The sequence below is a fragment of the Petromyzon marinus genome, chromosome 33, assembly GCF_048934315.1.
Source record: "Petromyzon marinus isolate PM22_M1 ecotype Great Lakes invasive population chromosome 33, UKy_Petmar_22M1.pri1.0, whole genome shotgun sequence".
Taxonomy (NCBI): Eukaryota; Metazoa; Chordata; class Hyperoartia; order Petromyzontiformes; family Petromyzontidae; genus Petromyzon; species Petromyzon marinus.
The window spans coordinates 11,351,588-11,366,936 of NC_133699.1; the positions used below are offsets into that span (position 1 = coordinate 11,351,588).

Sequence of the window (15,349 nt, forward strand, 5' to 3'; positions counted from 1 at the left end):
GAATAGTGATATTTATTGCAGCTACACATTTTCACACATTTATTTATATATTAAACACAGCTCAGCATATTAAGCGATACATTTGGAGGGGGAAGAAAAAAAGAAAAACAATTCCATATCATGGCAACAACAACAACAAGAACCCGCAATGATGAAGAAACACTGCATTACCGTGTGTCGCTGAAGAGCCACAACAATGAATGTCTGAAAGTAATGACATGTCGCTAGGGCGGTTGTGGTTGGTGGCGTATTTTTTTTGTGCGTTACCAGTCACAGGAAATTGCCGGAGCAATTTAAAGATACCGGAGAAATTGCAAGGCAACTTTCCGTCTCACTCACAAAAGTAAATGTCTATCTGCAATTTTGCAAATAAAAAAAAAGGCGGACACACACGCACGCGCGTGCACGCGCTGAGCAGAAACCCACACATCGCGCCATTTCCACAGCGACGCACAGAGACCCTGCTCACGCACGAGCAATTTCCACCTCAATGGAGAAACAGGGCAGGCAGGGGGGCTGGCTGGGGAGGAGGAGGAGGAGGGGGGGGCAGACTGTTGGTGGAGCGGCGGGAGGCGAAACCTGAATTGATTTGTCTCCTTTATTGACCCGCATGCTGAATTCCACTGCAGATAAGAGCTTCTGTTCTTTTACTCTGGTCGGTATTCAAGGCGATAGCAGCTGCGGTGTTGGGCCATCACTGAATAATTACCTTTCAGCCGCCCTGGTGGGGTAGGGGGGGGGCCTGCGAGGACTGTGAGGACCGGCGTGGGCCCGGCTTTAAGCAAAGCAAATGTGATATTGATTCTGCCATCAGCCCCGTAAGGTCTATTTGGTCTCACATGCCTGATGCGCATTACACTCAAGATACACTTAAACTTGGCTTTTACTCCAAGCATTAAAGTCATTCGCTTAGGGCGTCTAACGATATCGTAACGCATGCACGGCGACACAGGTCCACTTCTCCCTGCCTCGATGTAAAACTTCCGATCGTCGTTGTTGGTGCTGTTGTTGGTGCTGTTGTTACCGGCGCTGCCATCAACGGTGGCGGTGGGGGAGGCTCCTCTGTTGGCACTTCACAGTCACGTGCGCGGTGGCGGTGTCGCGCAAGGCTGCGCGTCCCTTTGCATGCGGCTGGGGGCTTTCTGCGCGTGCTGCTCCCCCAATGTTTGCTGGAGGACAAACGCTGGGCTCCCGTCTCGGTGAACCCCACTCTTCTGGTCAAATGTGTTGTTCCGGTTTTTTTTTTTAAAAAAAAAGAGCTCCCGAGCAAAGATGTTATCCTGGGTAAATGGCAGCCGTGGGACACGCGCGTGGTGGAGTTTGCAGATCCTCGTAAGAGGCGGCCGCGTGGCTCAGGGGTCAGAGCGCGGAGCTGGCACGGGCGATATCGTTTTGTTTAAATAAAAGCTTCAGCCGCCTGTGATTGAACAGAGTTCATCTCGTGTTGAGTTGAAGGTCTGAGGTCGGTTACCAACGACTGCACAAACATTAAATTTTGGGGTTTTCACTGCGTCCGAGCAAGGCACGCACTATTTGGATGTGACGTCCGTGCCTCCAGCCAGCAAAACTTTTTATAATTATATTTCGATTTAAAGCTTTCGTGACTGCAGGGATTAATCTTCTTGGTTCTTTAGGTAAAGTCACGTAGAATGGAAACAAAGTAATAATAAAACATAAAATAAGACAATAAAATTCTCACGACGTTTCGGCCACAACACAAGTAGCCTTCCTCGGGTGAAGGAACAGAACTGTCGGGACGACAGCGAAAGAACCAAGAAGATTTTATAATTATCTTTAAGAGCCCAGTCTCTCCCCCTCCCCCCCTTTGATCTGCCACCTCTGACCCTTGCTCTCCTCATTCCCACTTCTCCCTCTCCCATCTCAAGATCTCTTGCCTCTCCCCAACGCTCTCTCTCCCACTGCCGATCACTTTCCATCGCTGCCCTCTTTCTCTTTTGCTCTCTCTTTCCTCTCCGGTTCACGCCCTTCCTCTGCGCTCCTCTCTGTCTCTTCCTCCCTGCATCTCTCATCTCTCGTCTTTACCTCACCTCCCCTACTTCCATCCTCTATCTTATGTTCGAGAGATCTACAGCCGGGGGGGGGGGGGGCGGTGGTGGTGGGGGTGGTGGTGGGGGTGGGGGTGGGGGAAGTGACCTCAGCACGACGCATGAACCCGGCTCCACGCTGTGGGATGTGGGTGACGTCATCCCGCAGACGTGCGTGGTGACGTCACTCCCACTCACGTGCACTCGCCAGCAATTCAGCCAGGCAGCCATGAATACAGCCAGCAAGACTTTTTTTTCAACATTAGGTGTTGCAAACATTATGTTTTATTGATACGAGGCAAACGCTCTTTGCAGGGTATTAAAGGTGTGCACCAGGTGCGGATGAATTAACGTGACCTTAGGAGAAGTGTGACGACTCTCCTGGGCCATTCTGTGACACAGGGGAACGCAATGCTGGCTTGCAGTTCCAAATACAGTTTCTGCTCATGAAATGGCACCAATATATAATATCGTCACCATCACCCATGTTCAATCAGCTTCTCGATGAAGGACTTACCAAGCCGCTGCAGCCTCATTTTTTTAATATTAATATTATTATTTTTGATCTTTTTCAAATAGTTATTTTGCGATGCGTTCTTTTTTTTTGTCACTCTCGCAGCTAGCAGCGGCATCACCCTGCATCGGATATCCCCATAGGACGATGTCGCAGAATTACTTCTGAAGCCACTTCAACAGATCTCTACATCCACACTTAGGGGCACCCGTCGTAAACCTCCACGTGTAAATGGAACTTTTTTTTCCCCCCTCTGCTATTCTCAGAACTGGAATGTACCCAAAATAAGCAGACAAAGTGAAATCCAACGTGAGTTTGTGGTGCGTCGTTGCTGTGCTAATCTTGCACAGACCATCAACTCAACATCAACTGAAACTGAAACTCGCGAGGCCTGAGAATGCGGTTTCAATCACAAGCATGTGCCTGGGCTCCAACCTAGGACCGAGACGACTTCGTCCTACACCTCCCCCTCTCTCCCCCCCGTTGCACATTAACACGTAGGCTTTGGCGACCAATATCATGCATAATACAGTTTTCTTTTTGGGGGGGGGGGGGGAGGTTAGATCGCGTAACATTTTTTGGTTAGATCGCGTAAATATATGTGTCGTTAAAACCCGCCACCACCCGACACAGCCAACTAGTAAGGGTTGTCGTGTAAACAGAACATTACAATTCGTCACTAGTACAGCACACCGGTGTGTTGGAGAGCCAAGCCATTTACAATCTGAGTACGACGTTTCGCCAGTAATCACAACTAGCTTCATCAGGCGACAGCCAGATAAATATGAATAATAATATCATTGTCAAACACATTTTTTCTTTACCAGGAATTACATTGCGTGGGGGATACGGCTAAGAAATCACAAAATCTGTAACACTAAATTGTAATTACTTCGCTCATTTTTAATATTAACCACGTATCAAGATGCTCAGTCAGTGCCATTCACGAACAACCCACCATGGATCAAGCCTTGGCCAGTGTAATTTTCTCCAAAAACCATCCCCGTCAAATTCCAGGTCAGATACTTTAACGACTGCTGTGCGAGAATGACAGCACACACACGGATTTCACCAAACTTTTAGAAGACTATATATTATCTGGAAGGCTTTGGGGTTTTAGTTTTTTTCTTTTTTCTTATCCTCTTCCTCTTGAAAGCAGTGTCTCTTTAAGATTCGTCGTCCCTCCTCTTAGTCCGTACTAAATGGTTTATCGCCGACAGGTGATGAATGAACCCGGTTTGATATCCATCATCGAAGAGCAGCGCACGGCTCCCTGGAAGCAAGGTGGGCGTACCTATAGGTGACCCTGTCTCATCTCTCAGCCTGTGTGCCCCTGAGGCTACCCCCCCCCCCCCCCCCCCCCACACAACAATATACCTTACCGGCAGACAAAGATCCCCGTATAGCCTACATAGACTGCTTGGCCAAGTGCAGTTAGCAAGCACCGAACCCAACATATGCGGGGGAAGGGGGGGAGCGTTTGTGTCTGTGTGAGGTAGTGTAGTGGTTAGCGCTACGCTGCGCTATGAACCCGGCGACCCGAGTTCGATTCCCGCTAACGGTCAACACCGGTGACGATCATCTGTACCGGTTCTGGGCCTCCCCTAGGTCGACACAGCCTGAAATGAGTGTAAACATCGCCACTGGGGAGACAAAGGCGGCCGGACGTGGTGTGATGGCCACCCACCCCTTCGTGTGCCGTTCAGGCCTTCATAGGTGCTCGCTACCAGCCCTTGCCCCAACAGTCTGTCAAGGTTACACGGGGGCTCTTTGTCTTTGTTTCCGTGTGTTGCCAGCAGCACGCCCCATCTTCGTCTCCTCGTCCCGATGATTTTCGCACTGATCTCGCTGCCGAGCAACCAAGGGGAGGACTCGCGACAAATTCTCATGTCAATTTCCACTCTGATCATATCCCATGGCCAGCAATCGAGGGCACCAACCACTGCGGCCATACGAAAATGCGCGCGTGCACACACACACGCACAGACAGACACGTGCACGTTTTGCCGACGGCCACACACAGACACGTGCACCTGAGAATGTGCACGTTTGCCTACGGACACACACAAGGGTAGAAGAAAAATCTCACAAATGCGCTTGTGCACAAATACATCACACGAAGACAAACATTCCTCATATATCCACAGACTTGGTGTTAGTACCGCGAGTAAACAAATAGAGGCCAGCACAGCACATGGCTGATGGCCAGCTGCCTTTGTCTTCCCCCCCCCCCCCCGCCGCTGACGTTTTTTTCACTGTACCGAGTACATGTTTAAGGCCGAGTTGACCTAGGGGAGAGGCCCATGACAATTTATGACTTTGATTGCTGCCGATGTTAGCCATGGATTGGCAGTAAATGAACTGGAGTCGCCGTGTTCATAACACGGCGCATGCCAAGGGCCGGGTCACCGCTTCTACTGGACACCGCAGCACGTGCGCCCAGACTAGATGCACTTTTGAGGCCACTTTAAATATTTCGAAGGCTCACTGGCAGGAGGTTATTGAAAAGGCCCAGGTGCTGTGGATTAAATGACGGAGACACACCACCTGCGCTGTCCGCTGTGCCAACTCGTTGGCTTTTAGCCACCCGGTGCCCTGCTTCGCGGCTCCAAAACATTATCCTCCAGCTCCCATTCACACCACACTCCAACAACAAAAGCAGTGGAGCCTTTTAATAGACTGTTGGGGGAAAGTGCTGTTTGCGAGCACCTACGAAAGCCAGCACCGCTCACGATGGGGGGGGGGGGTGCTGTGGCTCGCACCATACCAGATTGCCTTTGTCTCTCCAGTGCTGATGTCTGCACATCGACCCAGACCGAGTCAACCGAGGCGACCATTCCAGATAGATGCCACCGGTGCTCGTACGTGCCCCGAACTCGGGTCACCGCTTTCGTGGCGCAGTGCGCGAACCACTACGGCACTGCTCCACTTTTATGTCGATCACGCTCTTTTTGGTTTTTTTGCAGACACAAACACAACAGGTGCAAATGTGTTGCGCAATGCAAAACAAAACAAAGAAGGAAGGACACGCGCGCGCATTCTTAGGAACGCACGCGCACAATGCAAACGAACGCAACGAAACACCCAGAGCGCCCCGCACACCACGAGCGTGCGAAGTGGCCGCATGCTGGCAGCGCCATTCACTGGAGAACATTCGGCAACAAAAGCAGCAGCAGCAGCAGCAGCAAGGACCGGCGCACGTGGCTGTCAAGACACCGCCAGAGAGACCGACGCAGCGTCAGCCGCGGAGGGGGGTGGGGGAAGAGGGGCATGTGGCTATGCAGGTGACCGCAGTGCGCCCACTACGCAAAGCTCCTGCTCACCGCTATCAAGCAGAGCTCTCTGCTGCTGCTGCTGCTGCAAACGCGTAAATACCACTTCGCCTTAAACTGGAGACTTGAGGAAGTTATAGCACGTGCGTTCTTCACAAAACCAACAACTTTTTTGTTTCATACATGTATGGTGACGCACTCAGAGACACTAGGAGTTAGGAGACACTCTATTGTCAGCCTTCACATCTCACAAGGGATAACTACAGCTCGCAGTCAGGACAGCGGGAAGACTGCCCCCGACTGACAACGCCGAGAAGGTGAAGGCAGCGACGAAGACTCCGGAAACACCACGGGATTCCACTCCAAGCAACAGCCCCGAGCCTTCGCTCGGGGTCCCCTTTTATCCTGCCAGCCACGCCCCCCTTCTAGAACCTACTCGCGGGTTCCCGGGCTTACCTCACGTGCCCCCTCTATCACCTTTCCCCTTCATCCCTCTCTCTGGACTTATCACGTGACCTGCTGACAGACAGGGTTGCTGCAACTGCAGATCCCCTTCTCTGCCAGCAACCCACGCTATGCTACGTAGTGACCCTTTCCATGTCACTACACATGTCACTACACATGTCACTACACACGTCACTACACACGTCACTACACACGTCACTACACGTGTCACTACACATGTCACTACACATGTCAGCACGTTGTGTACCCGGAAATCTTGTGAAACGCAAAAGTACTGTGAGGGCCGATGGGATGATAATCAGTGTGTGCACTCTCTCTCTCTCTCTCTACGTCTCTCCGATTGGAGTCAAATTACCAGCGAGAGCCTCGCGCTCCCTCTGGCCGTCTGCCCGCTACCTTGCCCGGTCTGCAGCTAACACTCACGAATCAGAATTATGAAATGCGGCACCGAACACGTGTGGGGTGGGGAGCCGCCTCCATTCCGCCTGGGTCACAGTGACCCCCCCCCCCCCACTCCGGTTAATTTTGAGCGTTTTCAGGCGCCCGCGGCCAGTGGCAACTCAATGATGTCCACCTCAATTTTTTTCTGGGAGCACCACCAGGGCACTTAAACGCGCTCAGGCTTTTAACCTCGTAGGCGAGCCGCCGCTGCAAAGTCGAGCAGGGCTGGACAGGGGAGGGGGTCGCGCCACGGTGGCCAGGGCCGGCGTTTTTGGCCGTCAGTCAATTTATTTTACAGCGTGCGGAAGCGCCCTGCATATTTCCAGAAGAAATATGTCGGACATATCGGGACTGCCCGAAACGTAAATCCGTGGATGCTTTCCAGTGTGATTACGTGCGCGCCTCCGGAGGCCCCGCTGCCTCGGACAGCCAAATGTTTGTCATGCGCAAAGCGGTGTCTTCTCAAAGCAATTAGTGTGGTTTAGCTTGCCTGCTCCTGTAACAGATGGGCAGGGAGTGCCGAGCTGTCTGTTCATCCGCAAATTCCACCTGCCCATCTCCACTTCATCGCGAAGGCGGCGGTAGCAGCAGGGTCTTGTTTGTGAGCGATCCTGGCGGCCGAGGGCGATTTCTATTCTTCCCGGAATTCTGTTCCCTCCACAAAACACTCAAAATTTGCGGGAGAAAAAAATAAATCACTTGGTGCGCGTCTAATGAAAACATCCGCTACGTGTGGGACGTTGACCGACAATCGTTTTCTACGTTGTCTTGGTGAACCCCAGCTGCTGTCAATAATTACCGCCATGGCGTATTTATGAGCGACACGAGCAAATATAAAAAATGAAGCTGCTAATTTGAAACAAAAAATTCAATACAAATGTGTAATTTACAGACACACCTGCTCATATAACAGCACTCGCCCTCCGTACAGCGGACATTTGGGTGCGAGCACAGACGCATATCCGACAGCTCGTGAGTTTACAGCAACACGAGCCACCACCACCACCAGCGTGTCGCATCAACGCGTTGCCTGTTTATATTCCCGGGACGGTAATCGGGACGTTTCCCACTCCCCCCCCCCGCCCCGCCAACCCGAGCTTGTGGCGAGACGGGCGGGCTGGGCTGCGGTCACCGTTTAGCCCAGCGAACTCATCTTCCAGGCTCCATTTACTCGGGCAAGTTCCAATCACAGCCGCGGCGCGAGGCCCCGACACGTGCCAGGTTGTTGTTCTAGGGGCTTTTTTGTTGTTAACGCAAAACGCCCGAACCCGCTGAACACGCCCTACACGTCGATCTCCTTGCAATTTTTTTTTACCGCGTTTGGCAATGTTTTTGTTGTTGTTGTTGTTGTTTTTAAATGACACCATATGGAAAAAAGCCACACTGCACAATATAGTAATTTATACAAGACGGAGGTTCTCTGCAAGCCATCCGGCTACCATGAGAGATTCGTTCATGAGGCCATCCACATATACAAACACAGAGACAATTTCAACCGAGAAGATGGATTCTGGCTTAGTAACCATTGGAAAGATGTTATAAACCATTTCGGTTCTTAATTGATTGTATTTTACAGTGATCTTCAGACCGCAGTCCATTCGCTGGCACTGCCTCTTAATACCTATCACAAGACCGTCAATGGTCTGGTTTATAGCATGTGGTATAATAAATAGTACAACATTGTAATCTTTAACATAATTCATAAGGCAATATATAGTATTGTAATTGTATAGTGAATATACAGCAGTGTGGTATACAGTAGGGTTGATAGAATAAGACAGTGTAATATTCATATTTTATAGTCTAAAGTATAGGGTAGTGTATAGTAACTCATTGTATAATTCAAAGGTGGAATTTGTCTATGGATATGATATTATACCAGGTAGTTTAGATTGGAAGGTATAATATTGTAATGTATAGTAGTCCAGTTTATAGCATAGTTATAACGCAACACAGGACAGAGCAGCGCACCTGAGCTGTTCTGCTTTTTTCTGTGCCCAGCCGCCACCCTCCTCCGCTCCGGAGGTGATGCTGGGTGACATGCTAATTAATACGTTAACTCCGCCCACACAGCTTAAAAGATGCGCTCCATGCTTGGCAGTGTTCACTCAAGCACTGTCTTCTGGACAGTCCTGTTTCTTCACCTGAAGAAGGCCACTTGTGTTGTGGCCGAAACGTCGTGAGAATTTTATTTTATTATGTTTTATTTTTATTATTTTATCGTTTCCCTTCTGAGTGGTGACTTTACCGAAAGAACCAAGAAGATGAATCCCTGCAGTCGCGAAAGCTTTACATCGAAATTTATACGGTGGTATAATTAGAGCTAGGGAAAGCAATGGATGCTTTCCTGTGTAGCTTTTCCCTACGCGAGTGAATCTTCTCAACCTGTGGTGCCCTTTCTGGGGGCTGACAACACAAATTAAGCACGGGTACCTAGGTAGAACAACTTTATTACATCAAACCTATGCATTTGTAAAAAAAAAAATTTACGAGCGAAAAACCAAAGGGGTGCAAGGCTGCAGTGAAGGTAAATAATTCGCTGCCCGACTCTACGGTGCACGGGGCCACAGGCGTTACCGCAACACGCGCCCCCCCCCCGCCCCCCCCCCCCCCGTTACCGAGCAAGCGGCTCCTCGGATGTAGACTTCGATTGGAGCGATTTTGTAAAAACGTGCGCCGCATAAAACCTCTCGGCAGCGGCCGCGGGACGTCAGGATGCGCGAACCTGGCTGCCAGGGGAAATAAAGTTAGCCGTCGTTCGCCACCGATGCTCCTGCCCATGCTCCGCTGTGCAGAAGGCGACCTTCAGAAAAAAAGTATTATTAAGTAGAGCGTCCGTTTTCATGTCTAATTTATTTCACTGCCAGTCGTCGTGAGTGTATATATATAATAAAATAGAAACCCGACTTTGTCACCTTCTATCGCAGGCGCAGAATCAGGGTTCATTACCACTTCTGGTGACACAAAGGAGTCTCTCAAGACAAGCCTTCTTTCGTGAAACTTTGATGCCGACACGCAAAGCAACTTAGCTTTTTTTTCTTTTACTTTATACGACCTCGTTATAAATTCCTGCTTCTTGCTAGCGCTGTGGCCCATTGGTTGCACCTAAACTGCTGCTCCTGCAGTTAGAGGACAGCTTTACAGCTGGCAGTCGGGACGGGTTTACAATCAAGGGGACGCGTCTCCTCCTCCTGCTGTGGACGTGCCCAAGCCCTCGGGACACCCCGACATAGGTTGAGCCTTCAGGCATGAATTCTCACGCCAAATCTGGAAAACATTTTGCAATTTAATGCCCAACACGTCTCCAGCAGCAGACGAGACTCTACCTTGCACAAGACGCGGGGCTATAGCTCGAGCCTCGTTCAAAGTCTTGCCATTATGGACAATGTTTGAGACGAGCAGCCACTTCAAATTTGTAATTGCGGTGGCATCGCGAGACGCAGGTGCATTGAGATGCTAGCTAAATACAAGTTGTAGTTGTACACAAGCCAAGGGTGAATTGCTGCTCTCATCAGCATCCAGGCAATGCGCATCTCCTTTTTACAGCCCTGAGCCAGTGGTGACAATTCCACATTCCTATGGGGGGGGGGGTAGTCTAGGTCCAGGATAACCACTGTTGACTGTCACAAATTGGTACTTATTTTTATCTACCCTAGAACGATGATGGATTGAGTCAAACCCCAACCAGAGTTTTAACTCACAATCTTTTGTTTGTGATCCACACGCTCTTGGTGGCGATGAGACCACGGGTGCACAAACGGGTTTGTTTTGCAGATTCTCGCCACCGTTGCCTGCAAGCTCAACAAAATAAATCCCATATTCTTGGTTCTTTCGGCAAAGTCACGTAGAAGGGAAACAATAAATACCTGCCTTTACCGAAAGAACCAAGAATATTAATCCCTGCAGTCACGAAAGCTTTAAATCAAAATTTAACCGCCTCCACGGGGAGGGTTTCCACATAACTTTGAGATCCTTCAACAAACTCCGGGATAAGAAGGCTCAGCTGATCGAGTCTCTCACCTTTCTGAAGAGAATCAAGTTTTCAAGTTTCATTTATTAGGTATAGCCCTGTGAGCCATGCGGCTCTTAAGTCGGGTGCAACCGCAACAAACAAAATATGAATACAGAACATCCCAAAGCGATGACGCGCAACAGAAACATCCTGGAATTCAACCAGCAAATATTCCACACAAAAAAATATTAAAACGCTGTGTGCAAAAATCACAACGTGGTGCAAGCCAACAACCAAAATGCAATTTAGATTAACCATATGTTTTTTGAATTTCCAAAATAAAGCTGCAAAAACAATGTAACAAGATTAATCATAGGAACTGTGATTTTAAATTGAACAATAAACGATATACATAACACGTACGACAAAACCTGCAGCCATAGCTGGCAGCACGACACTCCCAGTGTATGATGTGTGAGTGAGTCAGCAGCAGTAATGATGCCGCGACTCTGGGGTAATACCAATCGCATTTACACCGACCTCTGCTGCTGTAACTTATTCTAATGCGAAACGAATTGTTTCCAGAACTAGCTTAGCTCTTATCTCAGAGAAAATCAGACTTATGCGCACCGAACTAGATCAGTTAGACAAAACACTCTAAAAATCACACTTATCATTGACAGCAACAATGTCCACATCGGATTGGGAACATGTAGATAATGAATGCCTCTTCAGCTGCCACTATGTCGACCAAATATAAGGACAACCGTATTTCCAAATTTAACCTCCTCTCCAACAAAAGACCGGACCCACACACCAAAAAGCTAGACGTTAACAAAGTCGTAATTAATCGCAGTAACAGTTCTATTTCCGATGGTCTGAAATCCGTTTTAGCTAAAAGGCTAAACTTTGCAGTCACACCTAAACACATACCAGTTAATTATATCATTGCCCGAGTAGACGTAGCTCTCAGGGGCCTGGGTCACATCGCTGCAGACTCAGCAAGATATGAAATCGCTGCAACCCTCAAAAACGCTAAGATGCCAGCAAGCAACCTCAGCAGATGAGCGTTTTGAATTATATAAATAAAAAAGAGGGATGACATGGTCATCCTCTCAGCCGACAAGGGCAATGCCACTGCCATCATGGATAAAATTGAATATAACAACAAAATTCAAGAATTACTCAACGATGGCAGCTATACAAAATAAAAAGAGATCCCACCAACAGCCTCGTCATACAAACCAACAAAATCATTTCTGATTCAACCGCATTAATTGATCAAACCAAACAGTTTTCGTTGAAACCTTCTGCTGCCAGGCCACCAAGATTATACGGCTTACCAAAAATACATAAAGTAGATACACCACTTCGTCCCATCGTCTCTACTTTTAACTCCCCCACCTACAAACTGGCTCGTTTTCTGTCTGAAATCCTGCGGCTTTTCACTGGAAAAACCACCTCTGCGGTACAAAATTCTACTTACCTGGTATCGACAATCACGGGTATTTCCCTGTCCTCAGACGACCTGCTTGTCAGTTTTGATGTAGTTTCCTTATTCACCAAAGTTCCTGTACCTGACGCCATCGCAATCATTGAAGACTTGGTTCATCACGGACTAAACACTGAGGTACCCCCCCTGGTGAGACACTACTAAACCAATACATGCTTCACTTGGAATGGAACTTTCTACAAACAAACTGAGGGCACCCCAATAGACTCCCCCCTATCTCCGGTTGTAGCCAACATTTTCATGGAGAAATATGAGACAACGCCATCCAGACTGCCACTCTACACCCAACCTTATGGAAGAAGTACGTGGATGACACTTTTGTCATCTGGCCACATGGCCGACCTGCTCTAGACCAATTCTTCGACCACATCAATTCCATACACCCAGCCATCAGATTTACCATGGAAGTCGAAAAAGATGGCAAGCTACCTTTTTTGGATGTCCTAATAAAAAAGAGACCTGATGGTTCAATGAGCCACTATCTACAGGAAAGCTACCCATACGGATGCTTACCTGAAACCGGATTCCCACCACCATCCATCCCAGAAGAACTCCCTCATCAATACTCTATACCATAGAGCCCAATGCATTTCCGACCAGGAACACATTGCCAGTGAACTCAAACACGTACACCAAGCTCTCAAGGCTAATGGTTACTCCGACTACACAATCCGCAAAGCCATCACTCCAGTCATGAAGAAGGATCCTCTTGAGGAGCCATTCAAAACCATCACCTTACCCTACATTGCGGGGGTCACAAAAAATATCTCCAAAATCTTGAATAAACACAAGATCCAGGTCCGATTCAACACATTACATAAAATCCGTGATCTGGTTCCGTCTGTAAAAGATGTGATTCCGGACATAGAGTACCCTGGCGTCTACAAACTATGTTGCCTCTGTAGTAGTAGTTACATTGGAGAAACCAAACGACATGTCTCGGACCGCATTCGTGAACACAAAGCAGACCTTAAACACGGTAGGACCAACACCTCGGCCGTGGCAGATCACTGCTAGAATTCAGTAGGCTCATATGACATTGACTTCTCCAAGACAGAGGTTCTTTGCAAGCCATCTGGCTACCATGAGAGATTCGTTCATGAGGCTATCCACATATACAAACACAGACAATTTCAACCGAGAAGATGGATTATGGCTTAGCAATCATTGGAAGGATTTGATTGACCATTTTGTATCTTAATTGATTGTTCACGCTTACGGTGGCTTTCAGACCGCATCCATTATTTTTGTCTCCCGCCTCCTCTTTTCCGAACATAGATGGACTCGTCCATCTGAACAAACTGTCAAATCGCTCTGTGGTGCTAACGTTAAAAATAACCGCCACTTTTTCAAATTTTCTTGCTGTGTTTTTCACACCTGATGATGATTGCTTGTGTTGCAGTCGAAACGTCGTGAGAATTATTGTTTTATATTTTTATTATTTTATTGTTTCCCTTCTACGTGACTTTACCGAAAGAACCAAGAATATGAATCCCTGCAGTCACAAAAGCTTTAAATCAAAAAATAAATCCCGTTCGTCACGGAATTACATGTCGAGTGCAGCACTTCTGCGAGCGCTGCGTTGACAATCCTGGCCGAATTAGCCCAGGGGGCCTTTTGGAGCTGCATCCCAAGACCTCGGATACTGAGGAGCTCCCCCAAAAACATGCTACCTTTAAATATGGTTCAAGAGCAATACTGTGGCATTATGATAGATCGTACGGCTGATTTTGTGCTTAAAGCCATCACGTTTCGCGGTGTATTACCACTTCCAGCTATGTGAAAAAAGAACCAAGGTACATAGAAATGGAGTGTTTGGCAGCGGTCATGGGGTGGCGGAAACACGGTAAATATTCAGCGCAGCTGAAGATAACAGTGACAGGACAGCCAATGATCAAAAGGAAATACCTTTTTTTCTTTAAGCGAATGACAAAATTATGCCCAGGGTGAAGAGCACAGGACCTGTGAATGGAGCGACGAATCGGTGCTCTCTTGCGCTCCGACTCCCACTTTGCAATCTCCACGTGTGCATTTTCTCCATTAAACACAGATCAGGCCTTGGGTCTTTGCAAAAACAAGACAGCTGTGTGTAAAATTGAAAGCCTTTACAAGAGCGTGTTGGTGGAGAGGGCGATATTAATATTACATGAACACAATGTATGCTTTGCTTTAATAAAAAAAAAACTCTTTAGTGGGGATCTGCTGAGACAGGTCTTGCTGCTCATTGGGAATGCTAAGTGAGAGGTAAATTAGTGAAATGACATCTCAAATTCCAAAAACATCATTACAACACATCATTAGCCTTAATTACAATTGGTAGGCAGGAGAAGGCAGGCTACCCTTCAGCGCCGTGTCGCCGTGACTCTGAACCCCAACGCCGGAGTTCCGTAACCTTGCCGTAAGCCGCGTGACGAATAGCACGCCCAGCGGTCCGCAATTAAACCATTGATCAGGGCTCCTTCCAGCTAATTAATTTTTTTTTTACCCCTACACAGGCCACGAACACCACCGCTAATGTGCGGTAAAAAAAAAGACTCCGTCGCGAGTTGCGGCACGCCGCTATATGTGACGAGGCCTGGCTCTGCACCACCCCCCACCGCGCATGGTGCCGAGAGGAGCAGACAAAGCCATCCCCCCCATTAGCCACAAAGCGTCGTGGCAGTGCAACGACGACGACAACAGCGTGTTTCAAAAGTATCAAAAATGCGACCGCGACCTCAAGAAGCTGCGAAACGAAACGAGGGGCAGCGTTATCGTCTTGGGAGGTGAACAGAGCAGGAAATAAACGAGCGTACGTTTAAAATGTCCGAATGAAGGCCCAGAGGATGGACTTGAATTTGGGTGTAAATATTGCGGACCATCCAGCAGCAGAGAGTTTCTGAGTCTCATCGTGATCACAAGCAGGGAAGTAGAGATGTTAACAACTTCGCCTGGCACAGGGGACATGGGTTCGATACCGACCTTGACGCCTGCTGTATATTTGGAGTTTGCGTGTTCCTCTCCGGGTCCTCCGTTTTTTTACCTCCACATTTAGAAACTTGCGTTTAGACTATTTGGCTGCTCTAAATTTCCACATGATAAGCCACACTTTGTTGAGCTAAAACTTGTGGCCAGGCCCCTTCTGAAAGAGAGCCGTATAGATTTTGA

At 48.3% G+C, this 15,349-nt stretch overlaps 1 long non-coding RNA gene across 2 annotated transcripts in view; it reads right to left on the reverse strand.

Annotated features, from left to right (window-relative positions):
* LOC142929747 (uncharacterized) overlaps window positions 1–15,349 on the reverse strand; it is a 101,853-nt gene that overhangs the window by 16,032 nt on the left and 70,472 nt on the right. The window lies entirely within an intron of this gene.